Below are 14,326 nucleotides of genomic sequence, written 5' to 3' on the forward strand. Positions count from 1 at the left end.
TTCATTTCGTTTCAGGCCCAACCACCAGAGAAAAACAACTTGGACTGAGCATTGAACCCAAACATTCTAAGACCAACCTCCCGTTTTTAGATAAGTTTTTTGATTTAATAGGCAGGGAGGTAGTAATTCGTGGCATGGAGCCAGTACGCACTGGGGATCTGAGAGACAGGTACATCCAGTATGTGAGATGGTGGACTAAAGATAACGTGCTGATTGAACTGGCCGAAAAGCCTAAAAGGTTCTTCGACCAGTTCAGAGCCATGGCTTTGGAAAGGGGATATGCTCCTGTTGGTCATCCCTTCAGGGGCTATGAAATGTGCCTCCCCAGGGTGTCGCGTGGAGCTACAGAACGGTCCTCCCTCTGGGTGAGTACTCCACCAAAGGTGGTGTACATTAATGCAGTGAAGGGTCACGGTTTTGCAACCAGTGACTATCTGAAGGGTCAGATTGTATGTGAATACCTTGGGAAGCTTATTACCAGGGATGAGATGCTTGTCAGGGATGCGGTCTATCAACAGCAAGGACTACGCCACATTATTATTGACTTGTCACACAATTTGTACCTAGATGGGAATAGGTTGGCTGATGGCACCGAGCCTTCCGTTAAGGATAACATCGGTGCATCACTTAACCATTCAAATGTAAGTCCGAATTGTGATTTGGTCAAAGACCGGGCAAGTGGGCGTTACGTCATTAAGTTAATCACTGCTTTGTCTGCTAATGCAGAATTGACTTGGTGCTATGATAGAGCCACAAGACAACATGCCGGCTGGTTTAGTAACACCTAGGTTGGTAACATCTAATCACATGCGGATAGGCATACAATTTAGAACTAGAACCTGCTGAAATTTGCTGAAACATGTACTGAAAATTCATATTGGCATTTCAGTCCAAGGTATCAAGAAGAAAGAACAGAAAGAAATAACTATCATGACTATATTCTTGAACTGATAAAACAGATATTGCACTTTTGTACAGCCAGCTGCATTGGATTGCATATTAAAAGTTTACAGTTCTATTCTACACCTGGAACATGAACGTCATCATCTAGAAACTGATATGTTTTTTGACTTTGAAAGTAAGAATATTGTACAAGACAACCTGCAGTGTATATGATAGTATTGTATGTTTAGATATTCTTCAATCATAATCTTGATAAACAGGACCAACCTCTTAACTTGTGTTCTTCAGACTACTGTTCCTTGACTCTTATGTCCAACTGTTGTCTTAACTAACATCCCTGACTTACTGACCAGTTGAGCACAACAACTATTACTATCGGTGAGCACAATCATGTTAACCCCCTTTAAGCAGATCATTCCCTGGTGAGATGAGCATAGTAATCTGAATGGTTGAGCACATATCCTTCAGGAATGTGAGCACAGAATCTCAAAAGCCATGTGCTGTGATCAGCTTTATAAGAATTAAATCAGTGAACCAATTATTTCCTCGATTTCAGTTGAATGTTAAAGAGCACTCCAGATATATGACAGTGGTGTGTAAATAATTGAGTCTGGAACAGACGATCCAGCAATTGGCATTGTGAGCATGGATCTATGGAATTTGGATACAATGACAAGTGTCAACTAAGTAAACGAGCCTTGCCTCTTATTTGAATATGAACAGCGGTACTGAAATTACTGAACGTAGAGTCATAACTATTTATTGTACCAATTATCATTACACAGGTAAGAAATATAAACTGAGTGGAAATGCTACTGTGAACACAAACATCAGAACAAGTGGTAAACATTTCTAACAAAACTTGATTCACAGAAAGTACAGTCAAGTCTGTTGATAGCGTAGCTATACTGTGGGTACATCCAGTTATTTATGAACAAAAACTACAACATTTCTGAAGAAGAGCTCTGTAGGTTGTTTCAACCTCTGAGTGCTGGAAGACCAGCATACACGTGTCACTTGATGTGTGGTACAGTGAGCCATGTGAACAGTGTTGAGATGTAGGAGAAGGAAAACAGTAATTGTACCACTGCTACTGCTGAACCATGAACCTTCTCTTGTTTCATTGAAATCAAAGTCTGATAATCATTACCCACAGGCTTTGAAAATCTTCTGATTGCTGTAGCTTAGTTTACAGTGAGCCATGTGAACAGTGTTGAGATGTAGGAGAAGGAAAACAGTAATTGTACCACTGCTACTGCTGAACCATGAACCTTCTCTTGTTTCATTGAAATCAAAGTCTGATAATCATTACCCACAGGCTTTGAAAATCTTCTGATTGCTGTAGCTTAGTTTACAGTGAGCCATGTTAACAGTGTTGAGATGTAGAAGGAAAACAGTAATTGTACCACTGCTACTGCTGAACCATGAACCTTCTCTTGTTTCACTGAAATCAAAGTCTGATAATCACTACTCACAGGCTTTGAAAATCTTCTGATTGCTGTAGCTTAGTTTACAGTGAGCCATGTGAACAGTGTTGAGATGTAGAAGGAAAACAGTAATTGTACCACTGCTACTGCTGAACCAAGAACCTTCTCTTGTTTCACTGAAATCAAAGTCTGATAATCACTACTCACAGGCTTTGAAAATCTTCTGATTGCTGTAGCTTAGTTTGATCCTCTATTGCTGCTATGATATTGTGTTGAATTGTGCAAACATGGAGATACGGCATATGATTGAACATGTGCTACTATGCACATTATCGACCTGCAGACATAACTGTGAAATAAGCTGTACTAAATTTCCCAAAGGGGTACCTGTTATCTTAAATTGGGTTAGAATCATGTCATCACATTACATAGGCACAATTGCTTCTATTTTACTGACAAAATGTTAGTTCCACTTGTAAGTGTTCCAGGAGTGTTTCACATCAAGTACTTATTGAACTGATTGCTTGTTCCCATCTCACATATGTATGTATCACTCTCATCCATGAACTTCCGTGTTCGTTCAGAGTACAAGGGTATACGATGGATCACTCTCATCCATGAACTTCCGTGTTCGTTCAGAGTACAATGGTATACGATGGATCACTCTCATCCATGAACTTCCGTGTTCGTTCAGAGTACAAGGGTATACAATGGATCACTCTCATCCATGAACTTCCGTGTTCGTTCAGAGTACAAGGGTATACGATGTATCACTCTCATCCATGAACTTCCGTGTTCGTTCAGAGTACAATGGTATACGATGGATCACTCTCATCCATGAACTTCCGTGTTCGTTCAGAGTACAATGGTATACGATGGATCACTCTCATCATCCATGAACTTCCGTGTTCGTTCAGAGTACAAGGGTATACAATGGATCACTCTCATCCATGAACTTCCGTGTTCGTTCAGAGTACAAGGGTATACAATGGATCACTCTCATCCATGAACTTCCGTGTTCGTTCAGAGTACAAGGGTATACGATGGATCACTCTCATCCATGAACTTCCGTGTTCGTTCAGAGTACAAGGGTATACAATGGATCACTCTCATCCATGAACTTCCGTGTTCGTTCAGAGTACAAGGGTATACAATGGATCACTCTCATCCATGAACTTCCGTGTTCGTTCAGAGTACAAGGGTATACAATGGATCACTCTCATCCATGAACTTCCACGTTCGTTCAGAGTACAAGGGTATACAATGGATCACTCTCATCCATGAACTTCCGTGTTCGTTCAGAGTACAAGGGTATACGATGGATCACTCTCATCCATGAACTTCCGTGTTCGTTCAGAGTACAAGGGTATACGATGGATCACTCTCATCCATGAACTTCCGTGTTCGTTCAGAGTACAAGGGTATACGATGGATCACTCTCATCCATGAACTTCCGTATTCGTTCAGAGTACAAGGGTATACGATGTATCACTCTCATCCATGAACTTCCGTATTCGTTCAGAATACAAGAGTATACGATGTATCACTCTCATCCATGGATTTCGATGGAAATACGATGGTATACGATGTCACACATCTTTCCTAATCAAGGCAACATGTGACATTTACATGATGAAATACACTTCACATACTACAGTACTCATGGCCCTGTGTTCAGTACTTGAGCCACTGTACTGGAAGTGTGTACTGTTTTGGGTGAAAGGTGATCATTTCTGGAGGTGTGACTATGTAGTGCGTACAATGTTACTTGCATTTTAAATGTGCTGCTATATTGGAAGATGAATTCTAGATTTCTAGGTTCAAATATATATTACCTACAGACAGAACTGTGGTGCAATGTTATCAAATGCACAAGCTCTTTTATCCAGTTCATGGTTGTTAAAATTCCTTTAAGAAATATTATTCTGTGGGCTGTAGGACTAGCCAGAATATACACCTTGACGTACAATATGCAATCATGATTTTCATGATATAATTTAAGCAGATCCCTGGTTACCTACTGACTGCATTGTTGACATTTTGTGAAAAGTTTATCAATTATGCCTCCCTGCCTAATTTTTCCCTCCTAACACATTAAACAGTTGTACTTAAAGACAGGCACAGCATCTGGTGTCAAATATTTAAGATTTTGATGTTATACAGTACTGCTTTGGTGAATCAAGAACATTCTTGTCAAATTAGTGTCAGTTTCAATAGATCAGTCATGGAATTGATTATTTTCCGGTAACAGTGGCAAATAAATGTCGAAACCACCCGTCTGATAACAAACACTAACATATACATTATCAGAATACTCTGCTATTATGTTCCTTTCCCTTATCTTGATTCATCGGCAATAAGTTACTTGCAGTATATTCCTATCATGAAGACTTACCAGTAAAATCCAGTTTCCCTGGATACATGTAATTGCATTATAATGTTTTCATAATTCATGGCTTTCTTTATCTTAACTGATGTCCAAAAGTCTTATTTCAATCCTTTTATTATGTGGGTTCAGTGCTCAGTCTCGGTAAGTAATCTCATTTCCTCGTTAATGTTCATAGTATTTACCAGGGCTCGATTCAGTACTTGCACTGGTGCAACCCAATATTTGAAAGTGCAACATAGTTATCAGTATAACTTGCACTCTTTGAGTGGGTAAACTGCTGAATAAAACATCTAAATAATTGCATCTACATACTGCAATAAAAGCAGTGCAACTGGAATTGGTTTTTTATCTTAGGTTGCACCTGGTGCAAGTAGGTTAACATCTTTTAAATAAAGCCCTGATTTATTGCATTTTATTGCCATTTATACTTATTTAAACATTTCTCAGAGCTACAGATAACTCTTTGGGTCATTGAGTTATGTACTCCCTTGTGGTCATCGCAATTGATTATCCTAATTTTCCCTTGAGTAACCAAATAAATCGTACCCTCCTCACTCAAACTCAAATGGGTATTTTGTCATTTTCCATTAATTGTTAACATAAAATATAGTTTAAATGTTAGTGTTTGTTATTTATATTTGATCTGTAATATGAGAAACGATAATAGAGACTGCAGGTTCATGTCCTGAAACAGAACCTCTCAATATACCGGTATGCAAGCTAAGATTTGACATTTTTGTGTGTACGCATGTAACATCACATCTGTTGAGTATTTACAAAAATTCAAGCGTACTTGCACGCAATAGACTTATTAGGAATTGAGTTTCCACATAAATATTTGCTGTAGAATTACGTGAAAAGAGGTATTCAGGGTAACCTCTTGAATCATGTTCGAATTGTAATGTAGCTTGTGCCTATCCCGTTGAAACATATTCAGATTGTAAATGTAGCTTGTGGCTATACACTGAAATCACATTCACGTTGTAAGTGTAGCTTGTAGCTATACTCTAAAATCACATTCAGATTGTAAGTGTAGCTTGTGGCTATCCCCTTCAGTCACATTCACATTGTAAGTGTAGCTTGTGGCTATCCCCTTTAGTCACACTCACATTGTAAGTGTAGCTTGTGGCTATCCCCTTCCATCTCATTCAGTCTGTAAGTGTAGCTTGTGGCTATCCCCTTCAATCACATTCAGATTGTAAGTGTAGCTTGTGGCTATCCCCTTCAATCACATTCACATTGTAAGTGTGGCTTCTGGCTATCCCCTTCAGTTAGATTCACATTGTAAGTGTAGCTTGTGGCTATCCCCGTTTCAATCACATTCACATTGTAAGTGTGGCTTCTGGCTATCCCCTTCAATTAGATTCACATTGTAAGTGTAGCTTGTGGCTATCCCCTTCAGTAACATTCACATTGTAAGTGTATCCCCTTCAATTAGATTCACATTGTAAGTGTAGCTTGTGGCTATCCCCTTCAGTCACATTCACATTGTAAGTATGGTTTTGGCTATCCCCTTCAATCACATTCAGTCTGTAAATGTAGCTTGTGGCTATCCCCTTCAATCACATTCAGATTGTAAGTGTAGCTTGTGGCTATCCCCTTCAATCACATTCAGACTGTAAGTATAGCTTATGGCTATCCCCTTCAGTGACATTCACATTGTAAGTGTAACTTGTGGCTATCCCCTTCAATTACATGCAGATTGTAAGTGTAGCTTGTGGCTATCCCCTTCAATCACATTCACATTGTAAGTGTAGCTTGTGGCTATCCCCTTCAATCACATTCAGATTGTAAGTGTAGCTTGTGGCTATCCCCTTCAATCACATTCACATTGTAAGTGTAGCTTGTGGCTATCCCCTTCAATCACATTCAGATTGTAAGTGTAGCTTGTGGCTATCCCCTTCAATCACATTCAGACTGTAAGTATAGCTTATGGCTATACCCTTCGATGACATTCACATTGTAAGTGTAGCTTGTGGCTATCCCCTTCAATTACATGCAGATTGTAAGTGTAGCTTGTGGCTATCCCCTTCAATCACATTCACATTGTAAGTGTAACTTGTGGCTATCCCCTTCAATCAAATTCACATTGTAAGTGTAGCTTGTGGCTATCCCCTTCAATCACATTCAGATTGTAAGTGTAGCTTGTGGCTATCCCCTTCAATCACATTCAGATTGTAAGTGTAGCTTGTGGCTATCCCCTTCAATCACATTCAGATTGTAAGTGTAGCTTGTGGCTATCCCCTTCAATCACATTCAGATTGTAAGTGTAGCTTGTGGCTATCCCCTTCAATGACATTCAGATTGTAAGTGTAGCTTGTGGCTATCCCCTTCAATCACACTCACATTGTAAGTGTAACTTGTGGCTATCCCTTTCAATCACATTCAGACTGTAAGTGTAGCTTGTGGCTATCCCCTTCAATTACATGCAGATTGTAAGTGTAGCTTGTGGCTATCCCTTTCAATCACATTCACATTGTAAGTGTAGCTTGTGGCTATCTCCTTCAATCACACTCACATTTGTAAGTGTAACTTGTGGCTATCCCCTTCAATCACATTCAGACTGTAAGTGTAACTTGTTGCTATCCCCTTCAATCACATCCAGACTAAGTGTAGCTTGTGGCTATCCCCTTCAATCACACTCAGATTGAAAGCGTAGCTTGTGGCTTAGACTGTAAGTGTAGCTGGTGGGCCTATACATTTTCTTCAATCAGGTTGAATATATCAACATTCATATTGAAACTAATGTCACCGGCAACGATCGACAGGTCGGGTACCAAAATACACAAACAGCCAAGAGATAGACAGAGACAACGGGGGTGCATGCAAGACAATGTCCAAGTTTACATATACAGCAGAAACTGTCGTTACCACTAAGAACAAAATACGCCTTCTCTCGTGAGCTCACCTCTCGCCAAGACAACAGTGCCATATCAGCTGATCGTTCAACTCTTGCAGGAGCCGTTGTTAAGCATTCTTACCAATCTAAATCGTTAGACAATAATGGTACATTACCTTATGCACAAACTGCATCAGTTTCTCTTGCCTCACACTTATAGTACTGCATATGACTGATCGTTATTGGGCAAGAAATCTCCAAAACCTTCTTGCGTGGTGGCCATTTTGATTCGCAGACTGCATCTTCCGCTTGGTGTCGCTGCATTCGATCGTCCAAAGCTGGGTCCCGTCTCTCATATTGCAACAATCGACAATACTGTGGGAGCCGAGAACCAAGCAAAGTTCCAGTCCGTCTCAGGAATAAATGGGAACCAGTCTAAGCGATTCTAAGATTTCTGCAGCTTTTGACCCAAAAATTGGGTCTACTAAAATTGTGAATAATTATATTTAAAAACTATAAAAGACTGGTAAAACCAGACGATGTTTACGTTCAGTATAGAACTCTGTATGTCGTTCAGCATGTGGTTCTGTATGTGGTTCAGCATGGAACTCTGTATGTGGTTCAGCATGGAACTTCGTATTTGGTTCAGCATGGAACTCTGTATGTGGTTCAGTATGGAGTTCTGTATGTGGTTCAGCATGGGGTTCTGTACCTGGTTCAGCATGGGGTTCTGTATGAGGTTCAGCATGGGGCTCTGTATGAGGTTCGGCATGGGGTTGTGTATGTAGTTCAGCATGGGGTTCTGTATGTAGTTCAGCATGGGGTTCTGTATGAGGTTCAGCATTGAACTCTGTATGTGGTTCAGCATAGGGTTCTGTATGAGGTTCAGCATGGGGTTCTTTATGTAGTTCAGCATGGGGTTCTGTATAAGGTTCAGCATTGAACTCTGTATGTGGTTCAGCATGGGGTTCTGTATGAGGTTCAGCATGGGGTTCTGTATGGGGTTCAGCATGGGGTTCTGTATGTAGTTCAGCATGGGGTCCTGTATGAGGTTCAGCATGGGGTTCTGTATGTGGTTCAGCATGGATCTCTGTATGGGGTTCAGCATGGGGTTCTGTATGAGGTTCAGCATGGGGTTCTGTATGTAGTTCAGCTTGGGGTTCTGTATGAGGTTCAGCATGGGATTCTGTATGAGGTTCAGCATGGGGTTCTGTATGTGGTTCAGCATGGGGCTCTGTATGTGGTTAATCATGGGGTTCTGTATATGGTTCAGCATGGGGTTCTGTACCTGGTTCAGCATGGGGTTCTGTATGAGATTCAGCATGGAGTTCTGTACTTAGTTCAGCATGGGGTTCTGTATGAGGTTCAGCATGGGGTTGTGTATATGGTTCAGCATGGGGTTCTGTATGAGGTTCAGCATGGGGTTCTGTAGATGGTTCAGCATGGGGTTCTGTATGAGGTTCAGCATGGAACTCTGTATGAGGTTCAGCATGGAGTTCTGTATGAGGTTCAGCATGGGGTTGTGTATATGGTTCAGCATGGGGTTCTGTATGAGATTCAGCATGGGGTTCTGTATGAGGTTCAGCATGGGGTTCTGTATGTGGTTCAGCATGGGGTTCTGTATATGGTTCAGCATGGGGTTCTGTACCTAGTTCAGCATGGAGTTCTGCATGAGGTTCAGCATGGGGTTGTGTATATGGTTCAGCATGGGGTTCTGTACCTGGTTCAGCATGGGGTTCTGTATGAGGCTCAGCATGGAACTCTGTATGAGGTTCAGCATGGGGCTCTGTATGAGGTTCAGCATGAGGTTCTGTACCTGGTTCAGCATGGGGTTCTGGATGAGGTTCAGCATGGGGTTCTGTACCTAGTTCAGCATGGGGTTATGTATGTGGTTCAGCATGGGGTTCTGTACCTGGTTCAGCATGGGGTTCTGTATGAGGTTCAGCATGGAACTCTGTATGAGGTTCAGCATTGGGTTCTGTATGAGGTTCAGCATGGGGTTCTGTACCTGGTTCAGCATGGGGTTGTGTATATGGTTCAGCATGGGGTTCTGTATGAGGTTCAGCATGGAGTTCTGTATGTGATTCAGCATGGAACTCTGTATGGGGTTCAGCATGGGGTTCTGTATGTGGTTCAGCATGGGGTTCTGTATGTGGTTCAGCATAGAGTTCTGTATGAGGTTCAGCGTGGGGTTCTGTATCTGGTTCAGCATGGAACTCTGTATGTGGTTCAGCATGGGGTTCTGTATGAGGTTCAGCATGGGGTTCTGTATGTGGTTCAGCATGGAAATCTGTATGAGGTTCAGCATGGGGTTCTGTATGAGGTTCAGCATGGAGTTCTGTATGAGGTTCAGCTTGGGGTTCTGTATGTGGTTCAGCATGGGGTTCTGTATATGGTTCAGCATGGGGCTCTGTATGAGGTTCAGCATGGGGTTCTGTATATGGTTCAGCATGGGGTTCTGTATGAGGTTCAGCATGGAACTCTGTATGAGGTTCAGCATGGGGTTCTGTACCTGGTTCAGCATGGGGTTCTGGATGAGGTTCAGCATGGAACTCTGTATGTGGTTCAGCATGGGGTTCTGTATGAGGTTCAGCATGGGGTTCTGTATGTGGTTCAGCATGGAAATCTGTATGAGGTTCAGCATGGGGTTTTGTATGAGGTTCAGCATGGAGTTCTGTATGAGGTTCAGCTTGGGGTTCTGTATGTGGTTCAGCATGGGGTTCTGTATATGGTTCAGCATGGGGCTCTGTATGAGGTTCAGCATGGGGTTCTGTATATGGTTCAGCATTCGGTTCTGTATGAGGTTCAGCATGGAACTCTGTATGAGGTTCAGCATGGAACTCTGTATGAGGTTCAGCATGGGGTTCTGTATGAGGTTCAGCATGGAACTCAATATGAGGTTCAGCATGGAACTCTGTATGAGGTTCAGCATGGGGTTCTGTACCTGGTTCATCATGGGGTTCTCTATGAGGTTCAGCATGGAGATCTGTATGAGGTTCAGCATGGGGTTCTGTATGTGGTTCAGCATGGAACTCTGTATGAGGTTCAGCATGGGGTTCTGTATATAGGTCAGTATGGGGTTCTGTATATGGTTCAGCATGGGGTTCTGTATGAGGTTCAGCATGGGGTTCTGTATGAGGTTCAGCATTGGGTTCTGTACCTAGTTCAGCTTGGGGTTCTGTATAAGGTTCAGCATGGGGTTCAGTACCTGGTTCAGTATGGGGTTCTGTATGAGGTTCAGCATGGAACTCTGTATGTGGTTCAGCATGGGGTTCTGTATGAGGTTCAGCATGGGGATCTGTACCTGGTTCAGCATGGGGTTCTGTATGAGGTTCAGCATGGGGTTCTGTACCTAGTTCAGCATGGGGTTCTGTATGAGGTTCAGCATGGGGTTCTGTACCTGGTTCAGCATGGGGTTCTCTATGAGGTTCAGCATGGAACTCTGTATGTGGTTCAGCTTGGGGTTTTGTATGAGGTTCAGCATGGAGTTCTGTATGAGGTTCAGCTTGGGGTTCTGTATGTGGTTCAGCATGGGGTTCTGTATATGGTTCAGCATGGGGCTCTGTATGAGGTTCAGCATGGGGTTCTGTATATGGTTCAGCATGGGTTTCTGTATGAGGTTCAGCATGGAACTCTGTATGAGGTTCAGCATGGGGTTCTGTATGAGGTTCAGCAATGGGTTCTGTACCTGGTTCAGCATGGGGTTCTGGATGAGGTTCAGCATGGGGTTCTGTACCTAGTTCAACATGGGGTTATGTATGTGGTTCAGCATGGGGTTCTGTACCTGGTTCAGCATGGGGTTCTGTATGAGGTTCAGCATGGAACTCTGTATGAGGTTCAGCATGGGGTTCTGTATGAGGTTCAGCATGGGGTTCTGTACCTGGTTCAGCATTGGGTTGTGTATATGGTTCAGCATGGGGTTCTGTATGAGGTTCAGCATGGAGTTCTGTATGTGATTCAGCATGGAACTCTGTATGGGGTTCAGCATGGGGTTCTGTATGAGGTTCAGCATGGGGTTCTGTATGTGGTTCAGCATAGAGTTCTGTATCTGGTTCAGCATGGAACTCTGTATGTGGTTCAGCATGGGGTTCTGTATGAGGTTCAGCATGGGGTTCTGTATGTGGTTCAGCATGGAAATCTGTATGAGGTTCAGCATGGGGTTCTGTATGAGGTTCAGCATGGAGTTCTGTATGAGGTTCAGCTTGGGGTTCTGTATGTGGTTCAGCATGGGGTTCTGTATATGGTTCAGCATGGGGCTCTGTATGAGGTTCAGCATGGGGCTCTGTATGAGGTTCAGCATGGGGCTCTGTATGAGGTTCAGCATGGGGTTCTGTATTAGGTTCAGCATGGGGTTCTGTACCTGGTTCAGCATGGGGTTCTGGATGAGGTTCAGCATGGGGTTCTGTACCTAGTTCAGCATGGGGTTCTGTATGAGGTTCAGCATGGGGTTCTGTATATGGTTCAGCATGGGGTTCTGTATGAGGTTCAGCATGGATCTCTGTATGGGGTTCAGCATGGGGTTCTGTATGAGGTTCAGCATGGGGTTCTGTATGAGGTTCAGCATGGGGTTCTGTATGAGGTTCAGCATGGGGTTCTGTATGAGGTTCAGCATGGAGTTCTGTATGAGGTTCAGCATGGGGTTGTGTTTATGGTTCAGCATGGGGTTCTGTATGAGGTTCAGCATGGAACTCTGTATGTAAGCAACAAGTTCAACATGGGGTTTTGTATGAGGTTCAGTATGGGGTTTTGTATGAGGTTCAGCTTGGGGTTCTGTATGAGGTTCAGCATGGGGTTCTGTATGAGGTTCAGCATGAGGTTCAGCATGGGGTTCTGTATATGGTCCAGCATGGGGCTCTGTATGAGGTTCAGCATGGAGTTCTGTATGAGGTTCAGCATGGGGTTGTGTATGTAGTTCAGCATGGAGTTCTGTATGTAGTTCAGCATGGGGTTCTGTATGAGGTTCATCTTGGGGTTCTGTATGAGGCTCAGCATGAGATTCTGTACTTGGTTCAGCATGGGGTTCTGTATGAGGTTCAGCATGGGGTTCTGTACCTAGTTCAGCATGGGGTTCTGTATGAGGTTCAGCATGGGGTTCTGTATGTGGTTCAGCATGGGGCTCTGTATGTGGTTAAGCATGGGGTTCTGTATATGGTTCAGCATGGGGCTCTGTATGAGGTTCAGCATGGGGTTTTGTACCTGGTTCAGCATGGGGTTCTGTATGAAGTTCAGCATGGGGTTCTGTATGTAGTTCAGCATGGGGTTCTGTATGAGGTTCAGCATGGGATTCTGTATGAGGTTCAGCATGGGATTCTGTATGAGGTTCAGCATGGGGCTCTGTATGTGGTTCAGCATGGGGCTCTGTATGTGGTTAAGCATGGGGTTCTGTATGTGGTTCAGCATGGGGTTCTGTATGAGGTTCAGCATTGGGTTCTGTATGAGATTCAGCATGGGGTTCTGTACTTAGTTCAGCATGGGGTTCTGTACTTAGTTCAGCATGGGGTTCTGTATGAGGTTCAGCATGGGGTTCTGTACCTGGTTCAGCATGGGGTTCTGTATGAGGTTCAGCATGGGGTCTGTATTAGGTTCAGCATGGGGTTGTGTATGTGGTTCAGCATGGGGCTCTGTATGAGGTTCAGCATGGAGTTCTGTATGTGGTTCAGCATGGGGTTCTGTATGTATTTCAGCATGGGGTTCTGTATGAGGTTCAGCATCGGGTTCTGTATGAGGTTCAGCATGGGGTTCTGTATGTGGTTCAGCATGGGGTTCTGTATGAGGTTGAGCATAGGGTTCTGTACCTGGTTCAGCATGGGGATCTGTATGAGGTTCAGCATGGGGTTCTGTACCTAGTTCAGCATGGGGTTCTGTATGTGGTTCAGCATAGGGTTCTGTACCTGGTTCAGCATGGGGTTCTGTATGAGGTTCAGCATGGAGTTCTGTATGAGGTTCAGCATGGGGTTGTGTATATGGTTGAGCATGGGGTTCTGTACCTAGTTCAGCATGGGGTTCTGTATGAGGTTCAGCATGGGGTTCTGTATGAAGTTCAGCATGGGGTTCTGTATGTGGTTCAGCATGGGGTTCTGTATATGGTTCAGCATGGGGTTCTGTATATGGTTCAGCATGGGGTTCTGTATGAGGTTCAGCATGGGGTTCTGTACCTGGTTCAGCATGGGGTTCTGTATGAGGTTCAGCATGGAGTTCTGTACCTGGTTCAGCATGAGGTTGTGTATATGGTTCAGCATGGGGTTCAGTACCTAGTTCAGCATGGGGTTGTGTATATGGTTCAGCATGGGGTTCTGTATGAGGTTCAGCATGGGGTTCTGTATATGGTTCAGCATGGGGTTCTGTACGTAGTTCAGCATGGGCTTCTGTATGAGGTTCAGCATGGGGTTCTGTACCTGGTTCAGCATGGGGTTCTGTATGAGATTCACCATGGGGTTCTGTACCTAGTTCAGCATGAGGTTCTGTATGTGGTTCAGCATGGGGTTCTGTATGAGGTTCAGCATGGGGTTCTGTACCTGGTTCAGCATGGGGTTCTGTATTTGGTTCAGCATGGGGTTCTGTATGAGGTTCAGCATGGAGTTCTGTATGAGGTTCAGCATGGGGTTGTGTATATGGTTCAACATGGGGTTCTGTATGAGGTTCAGCATTGGGTTCTGTATTTGGTTCAGCATGGGGTTCTGTATGAGGTTCAGCATGGAGTTCTGTATGAGGTTCAGCATGGGGTTCTGTATATGGTTCAGCATGGGGTTCTGTATGAGGTTCAGCATG

The sequence above is a fragment of the Haliotis rubra genome, unplaced genomic scaffold (assembly GCF_003918875.1).
Source record: "Haliotis rubra isolate DU_JTF1 unplaced genomic scaffold, ASM391887v1 Scf1008, whole genome shotgun sequence".
NCBI lineage: Eukaryota > Metazoa > Mollusca > Gastropoda > Lepetellida > Haliotidae > Haliotis > Haliotis rubra.